Raw genomic sequence first — 17,270 nt, forward strand, 5'->3', positions numbered from 1 at the left:
AGTAGCGCGCTTTGTCCAAGGCGTCCGCGACTGCGAGAGCCTCGCTCTCTATGGGCGCGCGTATCTGGATTCTGCCGCGTGTGTAAATCTGCTGCCGACCAGGGTTATTTTCCATCCATCAGTGCAGCAGAATGGTCTAACTGGCACGCATCGGCAGTGCTTTTGAAGCAACCAGAATCCGATTCCCTCCTTCGACCAGTCCGTGGCGATGCATGTTGGCTTAGTTTTGTCAAATATGCGGACACCGTGTTCGATTTCTTGTACGATCACGTCTTTCGACTCGCGGAATATGTCCTCTAACTCCATGGACCACTGGAAGCGCTCTCCACTTTTTCAGAGCTTCCGGAATGGCTGCATTCGTTCGGCCATACTAAAGGCGTATGCCACCTGGTTGACAAGACCGAACCACGATCTGACGTCGGTGATGTTACGCGGTTGTGGGAAATCGTGGATTGCTTCCAGGTAGGGGCTCCGCGGTCGCATGCCGGTCATGTTGATGGTGAAGCCCGCGAAGTCCACCGTGGGTGCGCTGAAGGCAACCTTCTCCGGGTTGAGGATGATTCCATTCCGGCCGCATATATCCAGCCATTGGACCGCCTGGAAGTAGCTCCCTCAATCGTGTCCGACCATAGGAGCGTGTCATCTACGCACTTGGTCTTGTTATTGCCAATGTCCGCGACGATCTCATCGTATCGTGATGAATAACCGTCCCACGATGCCATATACCCTTGTGGGGCAGATAGGTACCGGTAGCGCCCCCATGGAGTGATGAAGGTCGTCTTGTGGCGGTCGTCCTCGTGTAGGCGGACGCTATGGTAACCGTTCCATGCGTCGAATACTGTCTTGCGCTTCCCGTTAGGGGTACGCGTCTCGCCTGGTGGAACGGGGATTGGGTGTGGTGGGTCTCGCGGAACGCATGCTTGTTCAAGGCCTGAAAGTCGACGGTGCGTCGCGGCTTGCCATTCTTTTTCGCGCAAATTACCATGCGGTGACACCATGTCACCGGCGTGCCGACGGGTACTTCCTCCAACACGCCGAGCCGAACGTCCTGGTCGAGGCCTGCTTTTACCTCATCTTGCCAATGTATGGCCACGGAGATGGGAGTGTGATGGGCAACCGGTGTCGCGTTCTCACTGAGCATAAGACGTAGTGGCGGGCCGGTCATTCTCGGTAGTGGCTGGTGTGGGCACGTGTTGAATGTGCTCTGAGCATACATCCTGAGTAAATGTGACTGTAGTGCCTCTCTGTTGGCCTCGGTCGCTGGCATGGGGAGTGCGGTCAGCTTGGTCGGCGGCTCCGCGCGTCGCGGGCAGTCGCACAATTCCGAGGTCGTCAGATTCACCTCTCCGAGTGTCGGGAATCTGTCCGAGATCATTCCCAGGTCCATGCAGGCCGCGCGGGAGAGGAATATGCGGTCTGAAGAGTCCGTCACATATGCGATTTGGCGCGTCTCCAATCTCCGAGCGTCGTCACTGTTACCGGCGAATCTGACTACCACGGCTCCGAGGATACGAATTCCTCTGTTGTTTGCGGCCTTCATGGTCATGGATACAGGCATGAGGTCCTCGGTACTCAGGCCCATTTGGTGGACGACTTTAATGCCGATCAGGCAGCTCTGGCACCCCGTGTCTGCCATAGCGGTAGGGTTACCGCGCGCGTGTGTTTCAGGAGGTTAAAACCCAGCGCTTTGTAATCCTCGCGCTTGTTGGTGAGAGTGAGGTTGACGTATGGCTGCGGGTCGGATATGCGTTTCATCCACTTATCGCACATATCATCGTACAGGTGGTGAGCGAGGGGAAGCGTGCGCATTTCGTCCTCTGTGCTGGCCATGGTGACCGTGCATAGCTCGACGAAGGCTGCCGTCTGCTCGTCGTACATCCCCGTCGGTCTCCTTAGATGGGGTCTTGCCGATCGGCCGCTCAGGCACGCCTTGTCGAGGTGATTCTGGCGGTCACACTTCCGGCACTTTTACCATATCCGGGCACTCGGCGCGCCTGGCGCGCCATTGAGGCGTTTTGCCGTGGCCCACCTCGCCGCAGTAGATGCATACCCTTCGGGCTTGGCCTTCCGTTTTTCCGGCCTGGCTCCTACTTTGGCGCGGACGTCCTGTCGCTTTCCCCGCCGATACGAACTACTGATCGCGTCCGTGCTCTGAGTGTCAAGCAGGCGCGATGCCGAGCGTTTTCCAGACTCTTGGCCTCGATATACCTCTATCATGTCCTTTAATGGCATGTCCTGGTTCTTCTCACCGAGTAGGTCAAGTTGTATTGCTTGGTCCGCGATGCCACGGGCAACCACGTTGCGCAATATCTCTTCGGTGAAGTCGTTGACCTGATCGCACCCCCGCCTTGGTGCACTTCATTTCATACTTGCACGTGTCCGCCTGCCCCTTGATGCGGGCGTGGAACGACCGGACGGGCTCCTCGTGTCCCTGCCGCATGTTAGACAGGGCCACTCGAGCTACCATCGTGTTCTCCGTCCGGACGGCGAGCGCCTTCATGGCGGCGAGGACGTCTTCTTCATCGCTGCCCACGAGGCTCCGACCCGCCGCGCGAGTGAGGTCCTTTCTCAGCTCCTCTTCACAGCACTCCAGTAGCTGCGCGACTATGTCAGGTCCGACAAGCTTAGTACCTGTTTTGTATTCGCCCCAGCGGGCGTTATGAAGTACGACCAGGCCTCGCCCGTTCCGGCCAGTGCTATGGAGGGACGCTTGAGTTTCTCCATCTTGGCATTCGAGCTCGCCGCCCTGGGGCGGCGACGTGCACAGTGGCGTGTATACTCAACATGGCGGCCACCACTGCCGCCTCTGCGTGTGTTGCCATATAGTCACAACCTCGATCGGGCACTCTGCTTCCACCGGCGCCATAGGAACAGTTATTCTGGAGTAAACGTTCTATTTTCGGTGATGCACACGTGTGTACAGTGTCCTGGGGGCGAAGATTGGGTACAGTACCCGAGAAACCCAAACTCACTGTCGACGTTCTCGTGGTCCGTTTTCACCCAGTCGCGTCCTCCTCAGCACCGACGATCTTTACTCGACTGCATCAAGTTGTTTGATTATAAATAAGAACAGAGTTCAATTTGTTCGACCACTTTATTAGCGTGGAACGACAATAATCAAACAAGTATTGAACAGGTTGAAACACCCACAACATCCCTGGCTCCGGGTCAGGCTGCGCATGCGCACTGGCCCAGGGGACCGTCGATATGTAGAATTACCGTAAAGTACAATGTTCTCTAATTCCCGTGAATTTAGCCGGAGACAGGAGAGCCCGTTTTCCTGTTCTCCGATACCAGTGCCGCGAGGAGGGCGATGAATTTGTATCGCACGACCTGACACCAGTGTTGCGGATTTTCGCGCCCGCCGGCGTGCTGACGGCCACGTAACTCGAATCGCGGCACGTCGCCCACCGGACGGACAATCCAGTCGTGACCCTCTCGGACTAACGCCGGGAACCAGTCACGGGTGGACCTTTCGGTCTCACCGCGATCGAGCCAATCAGCCCCCGCGTGATAGGTTGCTCGCCAAATTCGACCTACCTAAGTACCCACGCGGAGGGTAGACCGGGCGATCGCACCTCGCCGCAGGTCGACTTCGGACACGGGCCACTTAAGCGACCCGTTCCGTACTATCAGAATAACCGAGCAGTGTTATCGTCGACCTCGACGGTTCGATTAATTATCGGGCGTATTCAGCCCACTACCAACCCTTTAGGTGAAGCAAGATGAGGATTCAATGGGAGAAATGACGAAGCGAAGCGGGAAACAGTTCAACACAAAAGCACATTTATTCGCGGCACACGGGAAGTACACATATTCAATTCCACCAAAAGCACACAGAAAAGACACAATGCAATTTACACAAAAAGCAAATATAAAAGCGAAAACACAATGCAGAGCTAATACCGACTACCGAGCACACGGCAACACTTATACAATTTTACTTCACAGACGGCGCCGACAACACATACCCAAAACCAAGGAAAAGAAATACCCTCAAGGATGAGGCGGGCCTGAGGCCGAGACCGGGTCGCCGCGCCACCCGTCTGGTGATGAGACGCGGAGCGGCGATGGCGCCTCAACTCCGCGGGCCTCGCGGAGGGTGTCGGGTAGGGGGTGGGAAAGGGGCCCCCTTGGTCGCACTATCTCAGCGCGGGGGGAAACAGGAGGGGGTTGCTGATGCTCGGGGTATAGAGGATCTTTATTATCCCTGGTGTGCGTCTCCACCTCGGCCAGGTCGCGCTGTCGGCCTCCCTCGGGTGCAGCTCCCTGCACGACGCGAGCACCCCCTCGTCTGGTGTCGCCGCCTTTCCACAGCTCGTCCCCTCCGTTCCGACTCCAACGCACACGACGAGCAGCTCCACCGCCCGCGAAGTCTTGACCCTCTGCTTCCGACTCTCCTACTCTCCGCCTCTGGACTCTCCTACTCACTTACTCTGGACTCTCCGACTCTCCACTCTGGACTCTCCGACTCCCCACTCTGGACTCTCCGACTCTCCACTCTGGACTCTCCGACTCCCCACTCTGGACTCTCCGACTCCCCACTCTGGCTGACGAACACGGTCCTTTTATCCCCCCGTAGCTTCGCCTTTGACCCCCTCCCTTTGACCTTTCACCTCGCTCCCCATTGGCCCGAGAAAAAGTGGGCGTGAAGGCTTTTTAATCCACAAATTTGCATATATCGATCGTCCTGGAGGCGGGGCCAAATCGCCCCTCGCTCACCGATTGGACGGCAAAAAGTGGGCGTGTGTCGTTTTTGATCCGTTTTTGAAGCACAAAATCCGTGATTTTGTACACGCTGTTCGACGCGCGCCCTGCACGAGTCCAACACCGGTACCCACAGCGGGGCAAGAACGGTGGCGATGCTACGGTTGCGAGGTGTGACGTGAAGGTCGTGGCGGTTGTGGTGAAGCGGTGGTTGTGGTTGTTGGTTGATGTTGTGGTTGTGGTGGTAATCATGGCGGTTGGTCCAAAATAAAGATAGTAAAAGAAAAACGGCTATCCTGAAGAGTCGCAGCACGCATAAATGACATGTATTCCCACTAGACAACGGGTTCGGGCCTAACTACACATGTACTTACCGAGATACCTCACCTAAGGGACCTGAATGGTGGTTTGCGAATTTGGTAACCACAACAGTATTATGAGATTAAGGATTCGTCACTCCTTAGGTGTCATTTCCCTGGTCTCTGTTTATGCTCCGACTGAGGTGAGTGATCTCACCGTGAAGGATGCATTCTACGCCACACTCGAGTCTGTGGTTGATCAGTGCCCCAGACGAGATACACTTCTAGTCTTGGGAGATTTCAATGCATTGACTGGAACTGATAGGGATGGTTATGAGGTGTGTGTTGGTCCCCATGCGTCAGGAACTATGAACCAGAATAGCACTAAGTTCCTTGACTTTGCAAGAAGTCATGGACATAGGGTGGCTGGTTCATGGTTTCAGCGCCCACAAGCTCATCGCTGGACTTGGTATTCCAACGCTGGCGGTGTGGCAAAGGAGATTGACCATGTCCTCATTGACGGTCGTTGGAGGATGATCCAGAACTGCAGAGTCTACCGGAGTGCTCAGTTCCTCAATACTGACCACAGGCTTGTTGTAGCAACTCTAAAGCTGCACCTTAAATCCTGGAGAATGGTACCATCCCAGCCTAGGCTGGATGTTGGCAAGCTCAGGAATGAGAGAGTAGCTGAGGAGTTTGCGAACAGGCTGAGTGGACACTTGGGGGGTCTGGGTGCTTTGGGGGGTCCTGAAGAGTTGTGGAGCGCCTTCAAGACCACTGTCCTTGATGTTGCCGGTGGATGTCTTGGAGCTCACCGCAGGGCAAAGACGAATTTTGTCTCTCAAGGGACACTGGATACCATTGAGCAGAATCGCAGGGCCAGGCTGAATGGCAGAGTTGAGCTGTTCAGGGAGCTGAGGCATAAAACTGTACGTGCACTGAGGGTGGACAAGGAGGCCTATGTGCGAGGAATCTGTGAGGGGGTAGAGCATCACCTTTGGACAGGTGATTCTCGTCCCGCTTACAGGGGAATTCGCACATTACGTTCATCCAAGCCCATCCCTCGGAGCACTGCAGTTCGAGCAGAGAGTGGTAGGCTCTTGACAGAGGAGTCTGAAGTGAAGGCCCGCTGGGCCGGTTACTTTGAGCGGTTGTACCAGGCTGATCCCCCAGCTGCCGAGTTGGACGTCAAGGGTGTTACAATCCCTGTTGCTGACCCTCGAATCAACTGTGGTCCACCTTCGCTTGTGGAAACACGGGCTGCGGTGAACCAGTTGAAACGGGGCAAAGCTCCAGGGATCTGTGGCATCCATGCCGAACTTCTCAAGGCTGGTGGAAATGCTGCACTCGTGTCGTTGCATGCAGTTTTGTGCTCTGCCTGGAACACAGGCATCATCCCAACTGACTGGAAGAGGGGCCTTGTTGTCCCTCTCTGGAAAGGGAAGGGTGATCGCCAAGACTGCAACAACTACCGAGGGGTGACGCTGCTCTCAGTGCCGGGCAAGGTCTTTGCTCGGATAATTCTTGATAGGGTTCGCCACCATCTGCTTGAGCACCAGCGTCCAGAGCAGTCAGGCTTTACACCAAAGAGGTCAACGATTGACCGTATCCTTGCCCTGACATAAAGCCAGAAAAAACCTGAGTGAAGCAACTGAACATGGACTCACAACACTCAGGAATGCAGCCTGTAGCAGAAAAAAAGCTGAGGGACTCCAAAAATATAGACAATTGATTGGCTTGAGAATGCATTCGATTCCTCCACAGCCATATCTCTTGTGTGGCACAGAATGTGCTATGCCCACTTCACGCACAAGGGTAAAATAGAACGTCTTCAGAGGACTCAGACAGAATATTCAACAGAGGGAGCAGGTTGCAGTTCAGGTGTTCCAGGTGGTTACAGGCGTTCATTGTGAAAAGGTGTGCAGCCAGTCAACTGGAGCCTTTGAATTTTCTGTCAAACTGCAAATAAGAAGGCACGACTGATCTCCGTCATGACTAAGCAAACAAGTGATCAAATAATTCAAGCCTCACATCTTGACTACAAAGTTGGCCTTCGACTGGCAGGAGTGATTGACCTAATTGCAGCTGAAGCCAAATATCATCTGCCTTGTCTTAGCGCATTTAACAGGTCTACCTCCAAAACAAAGCAGGAGTCAGCAAATACAGACCTTGCTATGTATGATATGGCTTTGCCAAGAGCTCCATCAATCAGCTGACAAAGGACATGTGATTCTTCTGAATGATGTATGGGAAAGGTATAAGGAGCTAGCTGAGGAATCTTCAACCATGATTCAGCCGTCCTATCAAAGCAGAAGAGGAACATTCAAGGAAAAGTTGCAGTCACAGCTTGGGGACATTTTCAATTTATTTCAACCTCTTGACAGTTGCATATCAGAACGAAAAACCGTATTGATTCCCACTAAGTACCAGCCAACAGCAGTTTTGCAGATGAAAGCAGACACAGAGGAGAGTGAGGAAAAGTTAGTCTTTCCTAAGTATGAGCCCCAGGACGACATTTTCCTTTCACTTGTTCATGTAGCTATGAAAGTCCGTGGAGACATGATGGAAACTCCAGGACACAAAGGGTTCTCTGTCAGTGAAGAAGATGCTATAGCATGCATTCCCGAGAGTTTATATATGCTACTGAGACTGATAGTCGGTGGGCAGGCATCCCTTGAAGATGATAACCCTGGGAACAATGAAGAACATGTCCGGAGCAGAGTTCTGAGTGTGGCACAAGATCTTGTCTACTGCGTCAGTGTGGCAAAAAATGGACTCCAAAACATGTTGGTCTTGCAAGTACTCCTCATAAAGCTACGCGTTCAAAAGACCTAGAATGATTATTCAACAAGGCAGGGCATTGCCTGAGTTACAAACAGGTGTTGCAAGTAGACACTTCCTTGGCTGAGAGCACTCTCAAATCATTGGACAAAGCAACTGGTGCCATCATTCCACCAAACATTGAGGCAAATAAATTCATACACTACACCTGTGATAACATTGACACCCTTGATGAAACACTTGATGGAAAGAATACCTTCCATGCAACTCAAATGGCAGCATGGCAATGAGGCCAAACAACTGATGCTTCTCTTAAAAATCTCGAGCTATCCACAAGACATACTTTAATTGTGCCAAATATCCTGGAGGAGCTGCATCCTGTCAGTATAACTCGTGGAAAATACAAGCCAGTATTCACAGCACCCGTCGACGAAGCCTGCTTCAGCAAATCTGAGGACAATGAGTATGCAAGACAAGCAAAAGCTCCAGACCTAGCTTTCTTCTTGCGCCATCAAAATTCAGAGATAAAACCTTCTTGGACTCTATTCAATCAGTCATTGCCATCAGAGGAACCAGAACAGACAGAAGGAGGATATTTGCCTATAACCCTTGCTCCCACTCATGAGTTGGATACTTTGAATACCGCCATGAAGAGATGCATGGCAATATCTTCACATTTTGGGCAGGAACATACAGTCCTCACAGTCGACCAAGTGCTGTACTGCAGACTTATGGAGCTTAAGTGGTCTGTTCCAGAATACCAGGACAAGTTAATACCTCGCCTCAGTGGCCTTCACGTATCGATGGACTTCTTCAAGGCCATGGGAGATCATATGAATGGTTCCGGACAAGCCGAAGTGTGGGTGGAGAGTGGACTGCTCAGGCAAGGCACTGTAGAACTTGTTCTGGCAGGAAAGGCATACAACAAAGCTATGAGGGCACGCAAACTGACTTTGCAAGCTATGTGGCGTCTCTTGATGCCAAGCCTTCTCTCCTTTGTTGCAGAGGCGGACGAGGACTGTCATACTTGCATTTCCAGGATGGCGGTAGCTAATTAGCATAATAATAGATTTTTGGCATGTTATGAATTTTATTAGCCTGTAGCTTTGATCTATTGCTCAAGGGACATTTCTAAGATGCGTACTGTTGCGGGCCAGGGATCGGTTGCGAGCACGACCCCGAGGTGGAGCAGTAGGGTCGACTCTGCCGAACACCCGGAATCTAGATCCACAGATGCCAACCCTCCCGATTTTATCGGGAGGCTTCCGAAAATTCACCCAAACTCCCGCCCTTACGATCACTATCCTTATCCTCCCGAAATTTTGATATTTTTGCACTGTTCACTAATCAGAATGTACTAGTATGAGAATTGAATGAAAAGCATCGTCTGCTACGTATAGCATGTGGTAACTCCATAACGTTCGCTGCTACCAAATTGTACGTAAAAAATTGCAAATTCAAATGAGGAGCAGCGAAACATTGGGTCTGGATCTCGCTTATGCGATCATGCACTGAGATTTAGTGCATGCTGTATGTGTGCAATACAGTGCATGCGGTATGTATGCACAGTGTATATGCATGCGATACGCTCACTGCATGCAGCTGGGCCCCGTACCAGCCCGGCGGTCGCGACCACCGTGCGGTGTTTAACAGCCGCTAGAGTTCTATGAGTCGCGCTGCAGCTGTGGAACATCGACTTCGAAGTTACTGATGCTTCAAGCCCAAGATGTTGATTACGAAATGGCAGAAAAGAAGCTTACGAAGACCAAGAAATGGTCTCAGAAGTACAAGACCGAATACAGTCTCCAATACCCGTGTATTCGAAAGTCTGAAAGAGGAATTCATCATGCGTATTGTACAGTATGCAGCGTTGATATTTCAGTTGAGCACGGAGGTCGCGATGATATTCGGAAGCACGTTGGAAGCAAACGGCACACAGACATTGCAAAGGAGAGATCTTCGAGCACGAGTACCGGTACACTTCTGAATTATTTCACCAAACAAGGGACAAGCGAGGAAGAGGATGTTACCCGAGCGGAACTTCTCTTTAGTGGATTTATTGTGGAACATAACTTGCCCATATCAGTCTCAGATCATGCTGGACCTCTATTTCAAAAGATGTTTCCAGATTCAAAAGTTGCTTCAAAGTATGGATGTGCAAGAACAAAAACTTCAGCAATAATTGGTGAGTTGTCAAATGTTACTGCTTCATCTATTGCCGATATTGCTAGACTAGCTCCATTTAGCCTAGCTACAGACGGTAGCAATGACAGTGGTGAGGCCCAGCTATATCCTGTCCTGATTTCGTACTATGACAACAGTGCTGGGATTGTGAAGCAAGGTTTGCTAAGTTTGCTTGCGTGCAAACAAGATTCCACTGGAGAAAACATTTTCAAACTGCTTGATCATGAGTTCAGTGACAGGAAAATTCCGTGGGGAAATTGTGTTTCCTTTTGTGCTGATAATGCCTCTGTCATGGTGGGCAAGCACAAAGGAGTCGCTGCTTATATCCACAAACAAAATCCAGAGTGCTACATCATGGGATGCCCTTGCCATATGATGCACAATACGGCCAAGAAGGCGGCTCAGGCCTTACCCATTGAATTAGATGACTTTCTCATCGATATTTACTACTACTTGGACAAAAGTAGTAAACGCGTCAAAGGAGTGAAAGCACTCCAAGAACTCTGTGATGCCCCGACACACAAGATTCTGAAGCATGTCGCAACAAGGTGGCTGTCCCTTGGTCAGTGCCTAGACAGGCTGATTGAACAGTGGGAGCCACTTCGCCTCTTCTTCAAAGAAGAAGTACGAAGAAAAATGCAACCAACTGTAGCCAAGACTCTAACAACGAGCAAGAAGAACGGCACTGTATCTACTGCCAGTACTGGCACTGCAGGATCAAGCACTAGTGGAGCAGCATTCACCACTACCACTGCAGTATCTGCTGCGAAGAAGACAGCAGGGACAGCACCAAAACCAATGCTGAGAGCAGGTAGCATCACCGGCCCTTCATCACGTTCATCTACAAAGCAGATCCCTTCAGAGTTGAGAAAGACTGTGATAGTCCCATCTACAGGCAAAGAAGGACCCAAGTTAAGTTCTGCTTTTGCCAAATCACTTGATAGAAGCTCAGCAAAACCTTCGAATCAGAGGTCTTCTTCCTTGGCTGCACCTACCTCAAGCTCTCTCCTCAAACGTAAAATTGGATCTGGTACTACGAGTCTGACCTCTTCTGCTGGCAGTAAACGCAAGTGTGATCGCCCTGCGGCTAAGTGTACTACGAGTTCTACAACTAAAAGCGCATCTTCCTCAAACACTGTGCAGGAATCTAGAGAAAAACGTGTCAACAGGATGTTCTTGTCTCCACAAACAAAACTCTATTGTTTCTTCCTTCGATATGCTAACAAGCTTTTTGAGAAGGGGAATCTTCTGCTACAAAGAGACGAACCCTGTATTCATCTCCTGCACGGAGAATTGAATGGTCTTCTGAAAGATATCTTCGTACGGTTTTTGAAACCATCGGTGTCATCGGTTGCTCTGGTAAATGTACCCTTCTCTGACAGAAATCATCAGAAGAATGATGAGGACCTCATGATTGGGAACGATGCCAAACTGTATATAAGGGAACAAAGGAGTCTCAAGAAATCCACCTTCACTCTGAGTGAGTCAGACATCCAAGGTTTCTTCAGTGCAGTTCGCTCATATTATGTGAAAGCCTGCAATTACATCTTCAAAACCTGGCCGCTAGATGATGAATTAGCCAAGCATGCTCAGGTGCTGGATGTTAAGCTACACCAAGAAGTGGGGTTTGACTGTGTGGAGTTTTTCATCAAGAAATTCCCCTGTCTGTTCAGTGGCGGTGATAGTGACATAGACAGTCTTGAGAGTGAATTCGCTCACTACCAGGCAGACGCCTCCATAGCTACAATTGCTACTGAGACAGTGAGAGTGGATGAGCAGTGGCATCGGATTTCACAGCTCACAGATCCCTGCACTGGTGCCAAGAAGTATCCTAATTTGAGCAAAGTGATGAAGGGAATCTTGGTCATTCCTCATTCGAACGCATCATGTGAGCGGGCACTCAGTCTTGTACGGAAGAATCATACTGAATTTCGTCCCAATTTGAGTGTCAAAACCCTGGAAGCTCTCTTAATTGAAAAACTAGCTCATAGCACCCCTTGCTACCAGAGAGAATACAGCAAAGACATAATCAGAAGGGCTAAAAGAGCCACACAGCTGTCACTCAGCAAAGCTGCCATGGAAAAAGCAAGCAGCAGTAGTACCAGCCAGTAAGGTAAGAAAAATATTGCTTCTTGTGTGCTTTTTGTTAATCTTTGATTGTCCCCTAACTTACTAATATTAACATACATGTAACATTAAAAAGTGCACAATTTTCCCCTTTTTTTGTTCAAAAAGTGGGAATTCTTAACATGTTAAATGCTCCAAAATAGGGCTCAGAGGGCACTAGAGAGCGTCTAGAACCCCAGAGCTTCCAGGGCCCTAAGGCGGGCCCTGGACCCCGCCGCAAGGGTCGAGCGCTCCGCGCTCGAGATGTGCGCTTTGCGCACATTATTTGGTGTCGGTTGCAAATCCTCCCTAATTCTGATTTCCAAAAGTTGGCATCTCTGGTTTAAGCTCATGATGCCTGCACCACACCAACACCACATCAATATATATATATAACAAATAAAAATGCAAAATGTTTTTTTGTATTTTTTTTTTTGTAGATTTTTTCCTGTTTTTTTTTTTGGTTTTGGGGGGGGGTTGTTTGCTTTTATTGTAGTTTTATTTTGTTTGTTACTTACGAAATCTTTAGATTTGTTTATAATATAATATATAACAATATATATATATATATATATATATATAATTTGTAAGTATATTGATGACTTCCGTCATCTGTTTGTGCGTTTGTTTGTGTGTGTTTGTTACGAAATCTAAAGATTTCGTAAGTATATTAATGACTTCCATTTTTGTTTGTATGTTTGTTTGTTTGTTTGTAGGCACGATAACTCGAGAACGTAAGAAGCTACCAATGTCAAATTACACCACGTGATTCAGGAAGGTGATGGCTAGTGCTGATTAGATTTTGGTCAAAATCGGTCAAACGTCAAGGTCACAGTGAGGTCAAACATCCAAAAAATGATAACTCGAGAACGGAAGAATCTACCAATGTCAAATTATACCACGTGATTCAGGAGGTTGAATGCTAGTGCTGATTAGATTTTGGTCGAAATCGGTCAAAGGTCAAGGTCACAGTGAGGTCAAACATCCAAAACATACGATTTTTGATGGTTTGGTACAGAAACAACGTAGAAACTTCTGGTTTGCGTCGCTACCTTCTCGAGAGACAGCTTTTATTAGACAAGGTCAGAGGTCAAGTTGACGATTTCGTAAGTACCAGTCTATGACTGCTTGTTTTTGTGTTTGTGTTTTTTGTAGGTTTTTTATTGTAATTTTTTGTGTTTATCTATTGGGTTTTTTTTTTGTATAATATTTCTGCAAAATAATTATACAAGGCTCTCACAAACTAGCCGTTGGGGTCTGGTACAGGCCACCCGGCAATTTGAGGGACCAGGATCTGGAATTCCTTGTGGAAATCACGCACCATTGCTCGGCAACTACAAATGTGCTATTCATGGGAGACCTCAATGCACCCCATGTCAACTGGTCCAGCCTCACATATATGGGAGAGCCAAAGTCTTTCAGCAGCTGACTGTTGGACATAGCTGCCAAAGAACTACTCACGCAGCATGTAGTGGAGCCTACACGATTCTCTGAGGGGCCAGGAGCCATCATGTCTGGACCTTGTATTCACCAAGGATGATGAGGATGTGCAATTGCAGCCATGTCTCCTGCCATTGGGTAAGAGTGATCATGTAGTGCTCCACTGGCGACACTTCCTGCCCAAAGATGTACCATGGATAGCACTGGGAAAGCATCGCAACATCTGGAAGGCCAACTTCGCAGGAATGAGATATGCAGCCGCCAATACCCGATGAGAATAGTACAGCGGATAAGCACAATAATTGTGCGTTTTATGAGAAAAGCATGAATTTTCTGACATAGTTAGTGAATACCATGAGGTTTATTTTCAGATGTGGAGGAAGTCAGATTTGAGATCTGAGGACCGTGAGAGGTCAAATCCAAGATGGCCACCAGCCCACCGGGTCTAATGTTCAAACACGTTTCATTTTGGAACTAAACAGAAATTGTCCATGTCTCCGTCTCGTGTTTGACAGGAGATGTACAGCCTCGAAAAGAGACCACAGTCACTCTTGAGTGCTGCGAGCTGTGCCTTCTGTTTTGACTTAATCTTGACCGGTGGCCTACTGAACAGTGGCAACTTGTTCTTTGGAAGTGTTTGTGTGATAGGTGTTGTACACTGTTGCAGCCTTTCTCTCACAAACTTGGTGTATTGCTCTTCACCAAGAGTCTCGATCCTTCTCACAGTTTGAGTCACTTGGGTGTCCACGATGTCCCTTATGTCAATGACTAGTAGGTCTTGACTGTGTTCTATAAATGGATTCCCCATCTCTTCCAGCACTGTCACAAATGCCTTAACCTCCTTCAGGAATGCTGCTTGCACTCCAGGTTGCTGATCATGGTGATGGTGTCCAGTATTGCCAGCACCATGCTGTTGCTTTGTGGCCTGTTGCTCAAACTCTGTAGTGATCCTTGCCATTTCTGGCCCTGCTACCATCCAGCGTCTGAGTGCTCCAGGATTGCCAGTCAGTCCAATAGCCCCACCAGAACCTTTGACCATTGTATTGTTCTGCTCATGGCACTGGTCAAGTGCCATGGCAGAGAACTTGTTGCTGGTTTTGCACACCACAAAATTTCCAGATTTGAATTCTGATGGGACATCTGGGTGTTTTTCAGAGAGAGTCGTCATGTCACGGATGTGTACGGGAAGCCATCTGGAGTAGTGCGTGTAATCAAGGGTGAACATCCATGGCATGATCTGTGTCAGGGATTCCACTTACAGCTGGAAGTTACCTTCACAAAGAGACCTAATGTACCGCAGCAAGAGAAGCTCCAATGACAAAGTCTTTAGCCAGTAGTCAAAGTGGACACTGGCCTTTGTTCGCTGTATGCACCACTCCTCAAAAGGTGGACTATCAGGTTGCATGGCATCAGTATCATCGGATGTGCAGTCTTCACGGTAAGCGTGTTGGAGGAGTGTATAAAGGCTTGCAGCTGTGACCTGGTGTGCATGGCGGGTCTTGGTGACATGGCTGGCATGTATGAAGGAATTTGCTGTTCCAGAACTTGCAATGTCAGCCTGTACCAGGGCGTTCGTCCAGCCTGTACCAGGGCGTTGAGGGGCTAAATAACTAAATTCGCCACAATGACACCACTCGGTATTCATTTGCAAATTTCAACTGATTGTTTATTTTTTGATAAATTTTTATCTTGACCTTGACCTAAATTCATTTCCTTGAATTCTGACATTCTCAAAGGTATCACCAAATGAATGGGCATCCCCAATTTAGTTGGAAATTACACCGTAAATGTTTTTCTGCGCAGTCTGGTTCCAAAATTAAGGACGTTTGAACATTAGACCCGGGTGACGAGCGGCCATCTTGGATTTGACCTCTCACGGTCCTCAGAGGTCAAATCTGACTTCCCTCCACATCTGAAAATAAACATTATGGTATGACCTAACTATGCTAGAAATTTCATGCTTTTCTCATAAAATGCACAATTTGTTAAAATATTAGAGCTTATCCACTGTAATAGAACTTGAGGATATAGATTCGGCAGATTAAGCGTGGCTACACATTAAGTCAGTTATTGAAAACCTAATGAATACCCCAGAGCAGCAGTTGTGTCAGAAAAGCAGAATTCCATGGTTGATGAGGGACACTCTGAAGCTCCTGCTAGCAAAGCAGAAACTGTGGAGGCATTACCAAAACACAAGGTCAGAGGGGGACTACGCTGTCGTTAAGGCCTTGTCACCAGTGCAAACAAAGCCTCTTGCTAGTAAAGCAAAATCTGCACCTAAACACCTATATGTCTACCTTCGAGGAAACACTCGCACACAGGATGGTGTAGGTGCACTCAATGTGGATAACACAATCTGGACAACAGACCGCGAGAAAGCGCAATGCCTCTCTGAACATTCTGTCTAACATCCCAATACCCCTCTATCTCCATAACTTCCAGGTACCTGTCTAATTCTAATTTAAACTTATCAACCGCTTCTGCTGCCACTACCGTTCCAGGGAGGCCATTCCATGCATCAACTACTCTTTGAGTAAAAGTCCCCTACCTTACTACGGTCTTACCTCACCTCTTCTTTACTCTCAGGCTGTGGCCCCTGGTCCTGTTTACGCTGCTGAATAATTATTCTGCACTTATTTTATCGATACCTTTCATTATCTTAAACATCTCCATCATATCTCCTCGTAACCGCCTCCTTTCTAATATATAAAGCCCTGTCTCTTCAGCTGCTCCTTAAAGCTGAATCTAGCGAGGCCAGGAATCGATCTCGTCACCCTGCGCTGAACCCTCTCTATGGCAGCTATGTCTTTCCTAAGTTGTGGTGACCAAAACTGCACACTATATTCCAGATAGCCCTTCACTCACCAAATGTTTTTACTGTTGTTGATGTACAAGTTTTTTTTCCTTCTTTAACAGTCACAATTATTCCCACGTTCTTGTTGGATTGGCTGGGGGAATTGAAGCTTGGCCCAACTCTTTTACGAACCAGCTGAGTAGGCCTCACGTTCGACTAAGGTTAGAGCAGGAATTTGGAATTTTCTCAAGATTCCGGCGATAGCTCGCCGACTCTTTGTGAAAGCCATAGTTGTGCGAGTAGTGGTAATCAGGGCAAAAAGAAAAGTAAGATAATCTATTATATTCTATCGGATAGTCTTGACTTGACCAAGTTGTTTTGTCCACCGCAGAGTGAAAACCTCCCTCAACATGGCCCATTCTGCTCGAGATGGTCCAGTACTAGTTGGTAAAATCATATGGCTTGGAAACTTGAGGACTTTTGTCTGTTCTCTCGATTATTTATTCATTGGGGATGATTGTTCAGATGGATGGTGGGGAAGTGCTTATAAATGGGGTCTGTCACCGGCTGTGGGCTCGGAGGTGGAGAACCACATGCGAATGCCAGCAGAGAGTGATGTGGAACTCCGTGTGTATGTGTGTGTGTGTTTGTGTGTGTACGTGTGTATGTACAAACACACACACACACACACACATCACCTCCTGGCTCCCCCTCCCCCGTTGAGACTGGTTTTGTGGCCTGAGACAGATTTGTTTGGTCTGGTGTTGGTGTTGCGCAGGTATAATGGGCCGATTGGCTCCTGAGTCAAAGTTCCTAGTTGAGTCGTTTTGCGACACCAACCCAAACTAGATGACAGCTCAAAGATAGTAGACTACGCTACCTTTGAGCCTTTCCATCAACCCCCAAAATTGGAATGTCACGGTCCAACCTCCGCCCGATACCATGGGGTGTGTGTGGGT

At 48.8% G+C, this 17,270-nt stretch overlaps 1 pseudogene; it reads left to right on the forward strand.

Moving 5' to 3' along the window:
• The first annotated feature begins 6,661 nt into the window (after nt 1–6,661).
• On the forward strand, nt 6,662–8,236 carry LOC147009773 (uncharacterized; annotated as a pseudogene).
• Nucleotides 8,237–17,270: the final 9,034 nt, after the last annotated feature.

Source organism: Eptatretus burgeri, chromosome 17, assembly GCF_056783735.1.
Source record: "Eptatretus burgeri isolate ZD-2024b chromosome 17, Ebu_testis_v1, whole genome shotgun sequence".
In the NCBI taxonomy this organism is placed as follows: domain Eukaryota; kingdom Metazoa; phylum Chordata; class Myxini; order Myxiniformes; family Myxinidae; genus Eptatretus; species Eptatretus burgeri.